The following is a 15,980-nucleotide window of genomic DNA, read 5'->3' on the forward strand; positions in this document are numbered from 1 at the left end:
TTTATGAGTGAACCTAAAGGACTGCCAGACTTCTAAAGTGACAACACATTACAAAAAAATTTCCTATGTGTTTTGCAAATTTGAAGTCAGCCACATTTCACTACTGACATAAGGGTTTTTAATATCAGCTCTAATGAAATATAATTCTCCAATGACATAACTGTGAAGTACAGCATTTTCATTTCACTAGCTGGCAGAGAGGTTTTGGCCTTATTATTATTATTATTTCTTATGTAGAGCCAAAAGTGTTCTAGGCCCTGCACAGACATGCCTGAAGACAAAACCTTTTCCTTGTATCTGCTGTAAACACAGAGACTGCAGCATATTCAGCTTTACAGAACAGGTCCCACATTTTCACATGACTGCTATGGCCAAGTCATATCCTAGGACACAGGAATAAGACAAAAATGTAAGAAATAGTTTGCCTTCATCTTCTCTACAGTTTCGCTTTCACTAAATCTCCTTGGGTAGGATTGGATAGTTTCTGGTTTGGAGAATGTCACTGTTAATTGGAAAAAATCCTATAGTAAATGAAGAAATTCCAGCCATCATCATAAAAGCCTGAGGGGAGGGGGCACAAGCTGAAGGTTAAAATGATAGTCTTATTTTTAAATCTGGTTCTTCCTGAGGTCACAATTCCTCTGCTGGATGAGAGAGGTGTTTATTTTAGAACTGATACGCACACAGCTCACAACAGTTTAACCACACACCAATAAAAATTAAAAAGTTCCCATTTGCAAATGACTGAACTGAGAAGAGCTCTGCCTTCCCTAGACTCTGAACACCTAATAAAGAAACAGGGATGACAGAAAAAGCTACACTTATCCCATCAGGGCCTACACTCCCTGATGAATGAGATGAAATCCAAGCATGGAAGACAGCAAGTCAGAAAGAGAGATTTGTCTACTCCAAAGCTCCTGAATAGTTGGTGGGAGCATCTGACATGGCCACTTTGTTCTGAATTTGACGTGGGAACAAGCAACAACAATAACAATGCTGTACTCACTCCTTCACCTCCTCAATGTTCACCTCATCTGTTACCTGGGACAGAAATTGCCCCAGTTTGGCTGTTGACTGCATGCTGTGCTTTGGGACCAAGCAGCGACCCTGGTATCACCAAGCGCTGGGGGATACTGACACTCCAGGGACACCTCCACACACAGATCCAGCTCCAGCTTCAAAAAGAATCTGAAAGAGGTATCTCATGGCACAGTTCACAGTAACAAGTCTAGGCCTGATCTGCTAAAACACACAGAAGGGATAAGCCATACTGACAGGTACAAAGGGGACGCCTCTGCTGCGGCAACATCTCTTAGTGGCTGTCATGAGTGGAAGGTGACAGGACACCGTCTCTTTGCCACAGGGCTGATGCACACTCAACTTGAAAAAGAATAAGAATTCAGTACATTAAATTGAAAGGTGGAGAGAAAAGCCTCCAAAAACATGCCGAAGGGCAGATGGCTGGTGAGAGTTAGCAATAAGTTTCATTTGTGGGGTTCATTTGCCAGCCTCTTGTGAAAGTCTTGAGATAACACCTTGTTGGATTCATAAAACACAAATTCACTAGATCAGCAGCAATTTCCCCTTTGGACTGGACTCTAACCAGGGTATCTTGATACCCTTGCCCTCCTTTTGCATCTTTCTGAAATCCCAAAGCACATTTTAATGGGGTCTGCAGACCCTGAACTGCAGCCTGACCATGGTTTGAACTCTCAGTGAACCACTGAAAGCTGCACATAATTTCTGTTTGGGGCTACAGCAGAAGCTCAAAAGAAATCATGTTTGATTTCTCTGCTTTGGGGGGCAAGCGAGGAGAACAGTCCACATAATGCATTATGGTGCAGCTTGCAGTGGTGGTGGCTGTCTCTTTTGGTGCTGCAGCTCATTTCTGTAAAGACAGCTATGCAGGATGAAGTAAGTGTTATCGTTCAGGTTCTCTTGACTGCTGACAAACATTACACTGGTCTCCAACGCTGATGGAACACAGAAGAGAAAACACAGAGCACGACTTCCCAAAAACGGCAAAAACTTTAGTCCTCTCTGGAGGACACTTGGGAAGAAGCAGAGGATAAATGGGGTCAGAACAGCCTTTCCCAGCTCCATGCAACCAAGCACAAATTAACAGTGACAGAGACATTACCTCTGAGGGGCTGTGTGAAGCTTGCAGCAGACAACAGCACAGGAGGGGAAAAACTGCAATGCATGTCTGCTCTCCACATCCAAGAGATCACCGGCAGGACTAACACACTTGCTGGAAGCTTTGATTCTCTCCCTTCTCAGAAGGGAGAGAATCAAAACCAGGGAAGGGTGGCAGGGTTTGTCCCAGTGTAAATGCTGGCATTTATAACGGAGAACAAAGTGTCACCAGATGCCTGTGGCAGACACTCACGGTTTGCTTTTCACAATGTCATGTAATGATGCTTTGTACTAAGATTTCATACAGTAGTAGATCTTTCATTTAAGTAATTACATTTTCTGCTTGTAGGAAATGTCTCCTTTGACCATACCAAATAGACTATTGTCACACCAATCATTTTGCCATAATCAGGTACCAATGTTTGTTTTAAGGCACTGCCATTTCTTAAGAGCTCTTACCTCTTTATTAAAGGACAATGAAAGCCTAAAACCAACAGAATACTCTTCCCCAAAGGCAACATCCCTTTCCTCAAGCACTGAAGCAATACATGGCATAGAAAGGAGAAAAAAATAATTAAATTATTACAAAAATTATCTAAAGCCTCTATGAACTCAAAAAATGCTATTTTTCACACAGTTGTAGAGTCCTAATATGTAAAGTTATACTAAAGCAGTGTTAAATCCTCTACATCTTCCACCCACTCAAACAAAGCAGTCCCCTCCTATCCCTCCAGAGCTTTCAGCCTCAAATATCCTGGTGTAAAATGATCAGACAAAATAGGTGACTTATGTTTTTATTGGTTCCTCCAGACTATGACAACATTTCCTAAAACACTGAGCCAGGAAACTATTAATGTCTCTGAAAAAGTGGAAAGGGTCAGGCTATTTTAAAGGATGTGTTTGCTAAGAGGCCTTTGTTATAGATGTATAGGCCACTTAATATTTGATTAATAATAACAAAAGTATTTAGCATTCCCGTAACATTTCTAGCTCGAAGGTATATTGTGAACATATTTGTTACATTGTGTTACAAATATGTTCTTGTTTCTCTTGTGTTAAGAAAGCATTACCCCTTTCCACCTTTCTGAGAAATAAAATAAGCAGGTTAATAAGCTTGCCTAAGACTTTATAAAGTATCCATTCCAAGATCAGAATTACCCACAGATTCGTATGTGCTCCTAATCTCAGGCTTTTATTTATTCATTTTATTTATTTTATTTATTGGAGAGAGAAATGAAAACGGTCTGAATTTATCACCATTATAATAATGAAAGACCTGGAAGATTTTCTAGATTTATCTCAGCTGTGTTGACCTGCATTTGGCAGCACAAGTCAGGTCAGGCACTTGCAGGTGGGGTCAGAGATTCTTTTAAAAGGCTCTGTGTGTGTTATATATAAGCACTAGACCAGAGATATCAGTACTCTAACAGGAGCATAGCACAATGCATGCAGGACAGAGAGATCCCGCAGAGACTCCTCAAAACTTTCTAGTTTTCTAGCACATTCTACATGTATATAGCTCTTAATCTTGGCTGCTTTGTCAGTAGGTCTGGGAAATATCAAGGGACACACAACAGACTTGCACAAAAGCCTCAGAAGTAAAGATGCTCCAAAGACATCACCACTTCTTTTGTGGCCACACAATTTCACCCACAAACCCAGTTCCGATCCTGGCTGCACAAGAGTATGTGTGAAGGTCAGTTCCCTAATGCAGGAGTGCAAAGCAGTTAATACCACGTGTTTCACACAGGAGAGCACTGAGGCATCCTAAAAGAAGTACAAATCACTCTGTTTTTACTGACTAAGGAACTTCACTCTTCTGCCACGTCTCAAACAATCACAGAGGGGTGAGACGACAAACTCTGCAGGTAAAAATCACACTATTTCACAGTGCCACCTCCTGGGCAAGCAAGACTGGAAAAACATCCTCATGTGTCCCTTCTCTACTGCAGCATCCAACGTTTTAGTGTCACCTCCCAAACTCTGGCAGGCTAGGCATTACCTCTGTTCTCAGAAGGCAGGCCATGAATACATGGAAAGAAGAGCAGGTTGTTTATAGCTCTCCCCCTGAAATGTGAACTGCAGCAATCCCACTCTTGAGTGAGGCTGTATGTGCACAGACAAGCACCACACAAACCCACAGGATTAAGTTCACTCTGGGTTGCTGGCTAATCACAAATTAGCAATCAGGGCTTCCTTTCAACATCCAAACAGGAAATGGGAGTGGAGGAAGTGAAAGCTTAATAATTTCTCGCATGTTAACAAGTTACATGAGCCACTCCAATAAAAAAGCTTTGCTAAGTGAACTTAAACCCTGCACACAGCCTGTCCCAAAATGGCAAGCATTTATCTTTAAAACCAAGCTGTCATTCTGGAAAGACAATGGATGCAGACATTTAAATCAGCATAATTTAATTTCCAGGATAAGAGGACATCAAGCAGTGATCAGAAGTGGAGGATCTTAGTTTATTGTAATCACCCCAAACCAAACCCAAGGTGGTAATCTCGGCATCTCTCTTGAATTTTAGTGAGAAAATAGGATTAGAAGGGAAACATTTTACTTATCACAAACCGTTAAGTCCATAATGGCCACTGACAAAGGAGCAAGAAAATCAGCCCTAATGTTAGCTCAATTTCTTTCTGCTATCTTTTAGGGGTACTGTACTCTTTGGCTGTGCACACCCCATAATATTTACTTGGCCACACACAGTTAAGTGTCAGGAAAGCTGGGAAATAAAGTCCCTGTAAGACACTGAAAACCCTAAAATGCCTAAAGGAGCACAGGACTTTCAGGCCTCCATGTCAAGCACAGCAAGGAACATCTCTCCATCTTTAGGTTAAGAGATCACAGACCCTGGCAACTGGGAAGAGCCTGGCCCATAACACACTCCTAATTTGGTACTATCTTCACAGCAGGAGGAGGAAAAACAATTTTGTGCAACTGTTGAGCAATTCTCAAGAGTTCAAGACAGATGAAAGGCCAGTTTCTTGGTTGCCTGAAGATATTAAGACAGATTAGGGACAAAAGTAAGATGACTTAAATGGGTGGATAGAGACTGAAGTTTCAAGGGAACAAAACTGCAAGGTAGAATTCCTTGTTTATTATGGATGTACCCAATGAAAAAGAAAAATCTCTTGGAAGAATGCTGCAATATAGAGATTATTTCAGTGGGCTGTATGGAAAATAAAACAGAAGCAAAGGAATTTGGAAAAGAAACCCTGCTGTCAATATAACCACTACACAATCTTATTATCTCTAGAGATGCAAGCAAGAACAGACATATAACATAGATAGTTACCATGGCCCACAATAAACTGGCTACAATAAATAAGGAGCTAAAACTGCGTGGGTGCATGCTCTGCATGATGGAGTGTGAAACTAAGTTTTTTCCCTACTTTAAGCAGCAGAGACATGGGCACTCCTAGTTCTAAGGCAGCATTTACCATGAAGTGTTGCCAGCCATAAGCCACCTCAATGTACCTGTTACACTGTGCACATAGCTGGGAATGCAGACCTTGCTGCGGACTCTCGTATGGTTCTGAGCAACAAAAAAGAGGGAAAAGTCTGTTGTACATGAACATCTGAATTTCCGTCCTGGATCCTTCAGACTGCTTTCAGAGTCGGCATTCCCCGTTTCCAAGGTGACAGGAGGCAGAGCAGATATTTAATCAGCCTTGGTTTTAGACCACCCATTTACAAAAATTCTCCAGAAGAGTTTTGAAAGCTGAAAAGCAAGGAGTCTGTAAGACTGCTGGGTTTGGTGTTGGGGTTTTTGTTCTGTAACACACAATCATTGGTAGGTATTACATCTGTCACTGGCAACACCGATAACTTCTATAGTACTCGTATTGTGACCTGCCACTCCAATGCTCGCGGTATCACTTGTGTCCAAGAATTAATTTCTGCAGTGTCCCTAACTAACTACTTCTTTTTTAGGATGTTTGCATCCAGGGCAGCAATGCCACTTCCTACTACGTGATAAAGACCATGAGGACTTTGCAGGACTGCCACCTGCGCCATTGCCAAAATGACGGCATCTGCCAGAACATTCAGGTTTCCAGCCTGTGATGCTCCAGCAGGTTAGCTGATGTTCATTTAACTTCTGTAGTACCAAATGGTTTTCCTTAAGCCAGACACTTCCAATTTTCCTTCTCTCTGCTTCCAGTGAGAGAGGTAAGAGTTTCCAGACAAGGTTTCTTTGGTAAGGAGTGCTGAACTCATACCTGCTTAACAGCTGTCACTCTATCAACAATCCACTCTCAAAAAATGAAGGAGGAATGTGCTTGACAATGTGAGAGACAAACTATGATCTGTGTCCTCCTTGTTCTACATTCATGTAAAATCCAAGGCTCACATGTGCCATTCACTTGAGTGTCTAAAGGAAGGTGTAGTTGTGACCAGTTTCTCTGGATCAGACACCAGGTAGCTGTTAAATAATATTAAGAATGATTTCACCATGAGATGCTTGTACTGGATCCCACCCAAAACCTTTATATATTACATATACTACTGTTTTGCTGCAAATGTGGTCTCAAAGCAAAGTAAGAACTTTGATGAATATATGCATGAGATCATCCAGAGGAGGAGACTGCAAGTTTACAAAGGTGTGGAAACACTTGACAAAACAGATTATCTTTTTCAGTCTGTATTCAAAAAAAAAGGTTTTCTTGGATGATGAACTCAGGAGTTTTCCTGAGTTTTGTTCATGGAGAGCAACCTAAGGCATGGGACATCAGGCTAGGTGCTGCATGACCAAAAAAATTAAAAAAGAAAAATAATCGGGAGGACAATGCAGAAAAGCCACAATTTGAAAATTTTCATGAGGGTCACATACTTAGCATCTTTCAGGTTAGTCTCTGGGAACCCCTGACTCAGATGTTGAATTCTTTTGAGGAATGTGATTGATCCTTGTGTGGAGTCTTCCTCCTCAAAGACATGTTTCCAAAGGTTTTCTTTTTTTGTGGTGTCTACTGGGCTCTGTGTTACACAAACAGAAGAATGACAAGGCAAGAGCAGACATGCTAACGTTTCAATGTATATGGTAGCTGTAAATGCTTGTATAAGCTCAAAACAAGTGGTAGTCTTACTGAGGAGGCCTCCAGCTCTAGAAGCAACTCAAATATTTAGGTAGGGGAGGGGAAGGGGCTCTTACTGCTTAAATCTTCAGTAGACTTTTAAAGTTTATTTTCATAGTCTAAAGGCTTGGGAAGGTAATGATAATTTGTTGTATTCTTTAGAATACCACTGTCATTGTGGTCTTGTTATTTGCATGATCTGGTTCCCCTGTACCACAACCATACAAAAATAGGAAATATTTCTGCTTTGCCTCCCCTCTGCAATTGAGGGATTGCCTACAGAGGGAAGAGGAACAGCTGAGGAGATGACTGCTATAAAGATTACAAGCCTCCATTTACACCCCTTCAAGTGCAAGTGACAACTGTAAACTGTACCTATGAATTGAGCACACAACTGTGCCACATAATAGTTCAGTCATGGAAAAAGACAAAGAAGACTTTTGGTGTGCTGGTGCTCTCCTGCACTGAAACTTTCTGTGCATATTTTCAAAGGCCTCTCATTCCTAGTTGCACACAGATTTACAAAATAAGAGATGTTAGCAACTTGTTCTCCAGTTTGCAGGGATAGCTGAAGCTTACTTCTGCTAAATTAATGGAGAACATCTACCTTACTCCTTTGGTTCAAGCATGTGTAATGGAGAATTCCCTTCTGCCAAAAGAAACTACTCGAGGAACAAACTAGGAGTCTTTCTCAGCAAACTTTCTGACTTTTAATTTAGATGCTACGAGGGGAAAAGCCACCAGTGAAATGGATAAGCAAACAGATAAAAATCTCTGGAATGTTCTCTCTGCTTAGAGCTCAGGAAAACTCAATTATGCAGGGAGACCTGGCCTGAGCCCCACGCTCCCCCAAGATGCAAGGGACTCCTTGAGGGTGTGAGAGCTGCAGTCCCAACCAAAAACTTTCTTTTGTCTCTATTAATCTGGCAGAGCTGACAATGAACTTCTCAACTTCTGGGCAGGGAAAGCACATGTTGGGTCACGCACTCCTGTCATGCTGGATCACGGGGTACTGCCTGTGGCTGGAGGTCTGTGTGACAACAAGAAAAGTGTTCTGGCATGGCTGAAGCACCCTTGCTAAAAGGCCTGTCAGTAGCAGGCATGACTGACTGACTGGCAGAGATCTGGCTTAACTAAGTAAACTCCATTTTTCGCCTCATCCCACAAGACAGGTGTGGCTGGTTGAGAAATCAAGGCTCAGGCTTCCCCAAGGCCCTGCCCTGCCTCCCTACAGGGAGGAGGAAACCCAGCTGCCTCTGTTGCAAACAGGGCATGGTCCAGGTTAAGCTGTGGGGTAACGTGAGGTCAAAGCCTGGTGTGATGATGGTCTGATGTTCACTGCATGCCCTGTGCCAGGAATGGTCAGTGAGTCACACAGCTCTCAGGAAGGTGCCTGGTCCACGTGAAATAGAGACTCAAGAAATGCCACTTGCTTTTAGTTGACGATCAGACAGGGAGGACATAAGGCAAAGTCACACAGCTGCTGTGGAAACAAAGGGTATGCCAGGCAGCAGGTTTGCTAGGAGAGCCAGCCAGGGAGGCTGCATCTGACCCGTGGACTGTTTAAGAAACACAGCCTCGCTATCTTCGGTGTTTTATCTCATTCTGATCATGGGTTAAGCGAGGCACTCAGACTATTGTTCTTGCCACGAGATAAGTAACTAGCTACATGTAAACAAAGCAATTAAGCTCCATAAGGAACTGTTTGCCCTTCAAAGCCGGACTAAACATTGCATTTTGTTTTGGGAATCCAAATATGGTAAATTACTGACAGTTAACTATGACCATGGGATTGTTTCCTGCACAGAAAGTGCTGCAGGAACATGCAGCACACACTGGAAAATCACCTTTCCTTCTCTTTACTCTGACATTAACAATCTAAAGACCCTGCTGCGCTCACTGCTAGCTGTCTTTTGCTGAGTATCACCTTAGCATAACTAATTTATGAGAATTTTTATCACAATTTATTATAAGAATACAGAGAGAAGCTTCTTAGGCTGGCACAACTTGTTCTAAACCCCTGCTCTTCAGCTGTAAAACCACCAGGCTCCATCAGCACCCCTCCAAGAGAACAACTCTCAGTTGTTAACTCCTTAATGTATTTGGTAGTCAGGCAATTCAGTAGGGAGCAGCACAGCACAGAAGTACACACCAACTCATTTTTTTTTCTTATTAGCTGTACTCCTGTTGCACCTAAATCCCCTAATCAACATCAGACTGTTAAACTGCTGAACAGAAGAGCAAGAAGAAAGAAGGAACAGCAGTGGAAGAAAGAATGTCATCCCAAATGTTTTCAAGACCAGAAGACTGAATACTTTAAACCCAACACACCCATCCACATTAAAAAACCCCAACTCTCCCACTGCTACTATGTGTACATGTTCAGCTTTTTAGGCTGAACTTATATATTCATAGAATGTAGTAATGTAGCATAGACAAGGTAAAAAAAGAACCACCAACATAAAACCAGAAAGGAAACATTACTAAATCTATCTGGGGCTATTAAAAGCAAAAGTAAAAATGCATTCTAGCATAGCATCCATTATAATGCTCACTTTTATATTTTAAATGTGCAGTTTATTCCTTTGCAAAGATTTAACTGGAGATATCTCCAGTTACACACCTGCACTGCAGCTCTGCTGTGTCTGTCACTGTGGGCCAGAAGCACCTGAGCTGAAGCAGGCACAGGGCTGAGGGAAGAAAACCAGGAGGACATAGTGGGGTGTGTGCTGAGCCCTGTGTCAGAGAGGTCCCAGCACTCCAAGGGGAAGGACACAGCCTGGAAGGTGATGGCAGCTTTCTGTTCACAAAGTTCCCACTGGAAATCTGAGAGTTAAAACCACAGTCATGGTGGATCTTCTTATATCCATTAGTCACACTCTCCCAACAAACTCTGCTATGTGGTATCTCTGCTTACACTGCCATAGAATCATCCCAGCCTCCTGATGAAGTTACTAGATAAATTGTGAGTTTTGAAATACAGATAGACAAAGGTTAAGAAAACAAACTGTCTTACTATTTACCGTGGTGCTGCAACAGGCACGTCTCCACCTCTGATGAAGGGTGAAAAACACCATTTTGTGCAACAGAATGGCAAGCACAACTGTTGGGAGGCTGAAATGGCCTGTTATGGTGGTGTTATCCAACCGACATATAGCTATGGGAGAATGGGACACAGGCTGTGCAGGTGCTCTCTCCAGTATATTAACAGAAGCAGTACAACTTACATAAAGAAAAAAAAAAAAGATACCAAAATACTTTAATTTTATAAATTCTGAGTACCAAAATGGGAGGCAGGACCAGGATGAAAAAGAAAAATAGCCTTAAATTTCTTTCTAAGATTCACCCACCCTCATCAAAACTACTGACCATCAGATTTTCACAACTTATCTTCTCTATTCCTTGCAAATACATACAGGCACACCTTCAAAACTGCCCATGTAAAATGGAGGCTCTCTGAGCATCTTTTGTAGGAGGCAACAGTGCCAGGAACACACAGAAAAACATTCAACTTTTTCTAAATCAAAAGTCCACATCAACTGCTGTCCCTCAGGTTTCTACTTTTTTGACTACTGAAGGGAATCCTTCATTCAGCAGACAATAAAAGCTTAAAGTTGCTTCTTGAGATATACCTTAGGGTGGGATAAGTTGGGAAGGGATGCAGGCCTAGGGTAGAGCTTCTTTGGAGGCACATAGGGACCTACAGAGTTTGGGACTTATCCTATGGAAAGATCAAGTTAACCCAGAAGAAGCAGAAAGCTGTGGAGGGCTGGACTCCAAAGCCAAGAGTGAGGGGGGGTAGACCTGGGACAAACTGTAGGAAAAGTGTTGGTTCCTAGTCTCAGTGAAACTGGTGTCTAGGGAAAGATCCAATTCTTCTTACAGCCAACACAGAAACAAGATATGAGGTCTGCAGCTTTCTTATAACAGTGTAATTGCAGTACAGGAATTCTGATTGTGAAAGACTTGAAATTGGGAAGAAAAAGGAAAGCTGCTTCTAGATCCATGCAGTGACTAGGTATGCCAAACCTCAAGCTTTCCTCAAATGGGCACAATTACTTTCAGCAGGTTCTACTTGTCCTTTGGACAGTTCAGCATCTATCCTTTCCAATACAACATTTCAGAGGAAAATATTGTTGGAGTGCAGGTCAGGATGCACCCTTTAAAATCTACAGAGTAGTACAAGCATTAGGTTTTCCTTACTTAAACATGGTGTTTCTCTGCCTCCTCTAACCTCTATGCCTTATTTTATTCTTGGCTCCATTAATTGTGTGCTTGGCTCTTTCTGTTCTGCCTTCATTCTCTCTGGTTTTCTTCCTTTTCACTAAAACAGCCTTTCCTTCTTGCATGCTATTTCTGCACGACAAAAATAATAACATCAATCTGATTCCGCATGTGTAGCACAGTTGCCTTAATTCTGTATTCCCCACATTTTTCCTCCCATTAATACTGCCCACAAGCCCTCTGGAACAAGGCCTGTTCAAATTTGAACTGTGTTTAGCAAAGCAGCTCCCAGAAGATCTTGACTGGCCCCTCAGTATGCCCTGGACAATGGCACTTAACAACACTGGCTGTTGAACTTCTTACAAAGCCACCATCCTAGTCCACCTCAGGATTTGAAATTTAGGCCAACACATTAATACTGTGTCATCGCCCAGTACTTTACCTGAGGCAATTTTCTTCAAGGTCACTTTGCCAACAACTTTTAAAGTGGTTGAAGAACTCTACCTCAGAAGCCAGGCAACAAAAAACCCTGTTGTATCAGGGAAAACTTCCATGGTACAGAGCAAAAGGCCTCTACCTTCCCTCCCTAAGAAACATAAGGCACAGTGCCTACCCTGCCCTTGCCTCTGCAGGTCAGAGGGCTTGGGAAGCACTTGCATCCCATGGTGTGGAGCATGGCAGTAACACCTAGAAAGATCATTCAAACAAGGCAGGACCTGGGCATCCTGTTTCTCATGGCACCATCCTCAAAATATACAACTGCTACCAAAGATTACACTATAAATTTCCCACTGAACCCAAAATGCTCTTCACAAATATCCAAAAGAAAAAGAATAAAAATATTTATATCTTCCAACATGCTGACTGGGTAAACAAGATTGTAGCTGGGCTTCTGTTATGTCCCGTTTCCCCATGTGCAGGCTGAAGCAGACATAAATGTTTACAGCAGACACTCATTGCCCATGGGCTGCACGCATGGCCCATGGGCTGCCCTTCCCATCCCTCTGCCTGGCAGGAGCAGAGCAAGGCCTGAATATGAGGATGGGTGCCCGCTTATGTTTAGAAGATGATGACCATTGAGCACTCTGCAGATGCTGAGCTTCTCAGCCGGCTGAAATAAATCATTCCCACACTATGTGTGAACACCGTGCATGGCTACAGGTACACCTGTCAACTTTTCTTCAGGTCCTGAGTGCCTGATGGACCCTGTTTGTAGCTATAGAATAATGCCTTTCTGCATCCTCTGTAAGTTATGATCCTTCATAATTTTTTGTAGGGTCAATTTACTCTCAGATAATTATCTAAAATTTAAATTAAAAAGAAAATCATGACCAAAAATGGTCCTCTCCAGCTCTCACTGCAAGCATTTCAAAGTCAATCTGTCCATTCCATTGCAACCAGTCACCTTCCCATTTACAACACCTGTGTGCTAGAATTCATTGTGTCATTAATGTGACAAATCTAATAATCCATTACATTAATACTTATTACACTATGTTGCTTTTGGCCAAAACTATCATTCATACATAGAGGCATGTGCCTTTTATAACTCAACATCTTTGGAATATATTAGTTTTTCAATGTACTTTTTATACTGAAAAAGATCTTTAAGCCTACATATATCCTACCTACCTGTAATAACAATCTTCAAAACTCTTAAAGATGACAACTAAAAATCTGTAACCTGTAAAAAACCTTGCAACATTTCAATCCCATGCAGAAAGTAATTTCCATCTTTAATGCTGATAAGCAAACACAGGAAATAAACATCCAAATAAAGATACCTGAGGGACTTTTCCATTTAGGACCTTAAAGAATACAGTGCTTTAAAGTAAGGAGAATTCAAATAGTTAAAAACAATTTTATGACAGAAGTTGAGTACAGGAGCTCCATTTCAGGCAAGCACCTGAATTCCTGACATATCCTAGACTGAAGGTCTGACACGTCCAGTCAGGTCAGATTTCCAATGACATCTCTGTATTTCCAGCCCAAGTATATACTGCTATATCACTCTACAGTAAAGAAGGAAGATCCTTTTCAAGGCTTCTAACATCTGAAGTGCTTCTGAAATATGGATTTGCTACTCTAGTCAGAGCACCTCAAATGCACTTATTCTGCAAATTTCTTCTTATAAACCACACCATTAATAGGAAACAACTTGTAATCTACTGAACTCTCAGTAAGAGAACCAACAATAAAAATCAATCAAGTGCTACTGTCTACCCAGTTTTTCTGGTTAATTCTTGTGGTTTTGTCATCACTGGGCTCTCTCCCCTTCCTCAGTGCCTCAGAGAACAGACACATAGAGTGTGTGCCTACTTAGCCATGCAAATACAGCAATGGCAGAGAACATGCTTGAAAAGTGTCTGAACTATTATAGAGATTCTCTTCCTTTGGGTAGTCACGGTCATTACTTGTAACAGGAATATGCAAAAAACATTAAAGTGGATGTATGAACTCTTACTTGATGATATGCTGTAGTCCATTTCATCTGAGGAAGTGCTGTTACAGGGAATACTAGTGAGAGCATTTTGATATGGGCCACAGAACTGGCTAACACCAGTTTCATTGCTCAGTGTAGCATATTTTTCCTATTATGTAATGCTTATTGGAGGTATTATAATGATACATAGCTGAAAGCCATCAGCAAAAGCTTTCACAAGGGACCATGCAGAGAAAACTGATACAATGATAAAGAGACAGCGCTTGATTGTTTTTCCTTATACTCTTTTGTACCTTGTGGTGGCTGTTAAATCAGTAGGTTCTGATCAGATCTCTTAACCTCACCTGCCACCTTTATGATACCATTTGTCAGACCAAATTTAGAAAACAGCTGCTGGGAGAAGGCTGCTGTCTCATCACTTGTGGAAGGTCACTAAATAAGGAGGCAGCAGGAGGGAGGTCTCTGTCAGGTCACTTCACATCATTACAAGCTGTACAAGCTCCGTCTTTTCCAGGATGATTTCTTTCAGCACATGCAGATGCCAAACTGGTTAGAAAACAGACTAACTAGCTGGGGCAATTAGAGGGAAACCTTTCAAAATATGAAACCATATTAGGTGGCCTTTTATTGACTATGCCTAATTTAAAGTTTATATGTCATCAGGGCAGACTTGCAGAAATCCTCATGAACACAGTGTAATCAAGCTTTTATTAAAACTAGGCAGACATTTTCACCACCAAAGACAGGATTTCATTAGGAACCTTTCTCTGGTTACTTTGTTGAACTTTCTACATTTACAGAACCCTGTCAAAATTACCTCGTAGAGATTTAAGACTGAATTAACTGATACATTCCAGGGTGCTATTTATCACCAAGAAAAAGCACACTAATTTGGATAGTTTAGGGTATTCAGATCTTAAGTCTTTTTTTTGAGAAACTTCAACTGTGCTGGTGAGAAGCAGATGAAAAAGAACTGCTTCCAGTCTCGACCTCAGATATTAAACAACTATTTAATTATTAAAAGGAATAAAGTGCAAAGCAAATGAAAGTTCAGAAAGTAAACAGTTTAATGTCTCAAAATCCTTCTGTCACCAATAGACCACAAAGGTCTAAGAATCCACACCAAGTGGAATTTAATACAATAAACAGGGTGGAATCATTATTAAAAATTCATGTGAAATTAAATGACTGAGCACTATTTCAAAGCAGCTGGCTTATAGTTACTCTACCAGTTTATTCATAATCCCATTTCTTGACCAAATACTCTAAAGTCAATAAAATATAATTATGAAATGCTGAATTGCATGCAGAAGTCTGCCTATAAGTTCTTTGAAATACCACAGTGAAAGGATGTATATTCTAACCTCACCGGGTAAAATATAATTTTGGAACCCCCCTATAATTCCAGGATGAAATCACCACAATTGGTCTAAAAATGCAGTATTTTAAAATCAAATATTTTGGGAAAAAAATACTTGCATCTTACAAAGGGAGAGTGAAAGGCATCTCAAGTATGTTTATCCTTAAAAACAAGATTGTAACCTAACAAAGAAAAAAAATCTCCCAGCTGCTTACAGCAAAGAAAACATTCAGTTCCAAGTCCCAGTCCATGCTGGCATCTGGTCTCTCTTGACAGTGCAGATGCACACAGAGAGCACAAGGTGTAGGATGAAATAATGCCACACTGTCCCATACAGTAGAAAAGGGACAAGACCTAGAACTATTTGCTGACAATAAGCCCATTAACTCATTGGTTCCAGATGATTCCTCCCCTTCATTTGGTTCTTTGGTGCCTTCTGGGCCACTAGAAAGGCAAGTTCCTTCAAGCAGAGATCTCAGTAAGGTCATGCCAAACATCAAAGGCACCAACAAAGATGACACACAAACAAATATGTGAAGGCCATAAAAGAAGGCGAGTCTGGAGCAGCTGTCAGAATAAAGGAAGCAAGACTGAGGCTGGGCAGACAATAAGAGATCAGAGGAAGAAATGCTGGCAGATTAGCATCAAGCTGAGCAGTGAAAGCAAAAAAGGAAAATTGGTTATTGCTCTCCCCTGGAACAGAAAAGCAGTCAAGCTAAGAGGAAGAACTTGGTGAAAGAA

General features: G+C 41.4%; 1 protein-coding gene and 1 long non-coding RNA gene across 3 annotated transcripts in view; one reads left to right on the top strand and one right to left on the bottom strand.

The window, feature by feature from the left end:
• Positions 1-13,897, top strand: part of LOC132341956 (uncharacterized) — a 48,927-nt gene extending 35,030 nt beyond the window's left edge. Inside the window, exons 2-3 of the long non-coding RNA XR_009490361.1 lie at positions 6,074-6,216; positions 9,389-13,897. This is a non-coding gene — a long non-coding RNA (uncharacterized LOC132341956). The remainder of the gene's footprint in view (positions 1-6,073; positions 6,217-9,388) is intronic.
• The window catches only part of CMSS1 (cms1 ribosomal small subunit homolog), a 221,776-nt gene that overhangs the window by 67,320 nt on the left and 138,476 nt on the right, over positions 1-15,980 (bottom strand). The gene's annotated exons all lie outside the window — the stretch shown is intronic.

This window comes from Haemorhous mexicanus, chromosome 2 (assembly GCF_027477595.1).
Source record: "Haemorhous mexicanus isolate bHaeMex1 chromosome 2, bHaeMex1.pri, whole genome shotgun sequence".
Classification (NCBI taxonomy): Eukaryota; Metazoa; Chordata; class Aves; order Passeriformes; family Fringillidae; genus Haemorhous; species Haemorhous mexicanus.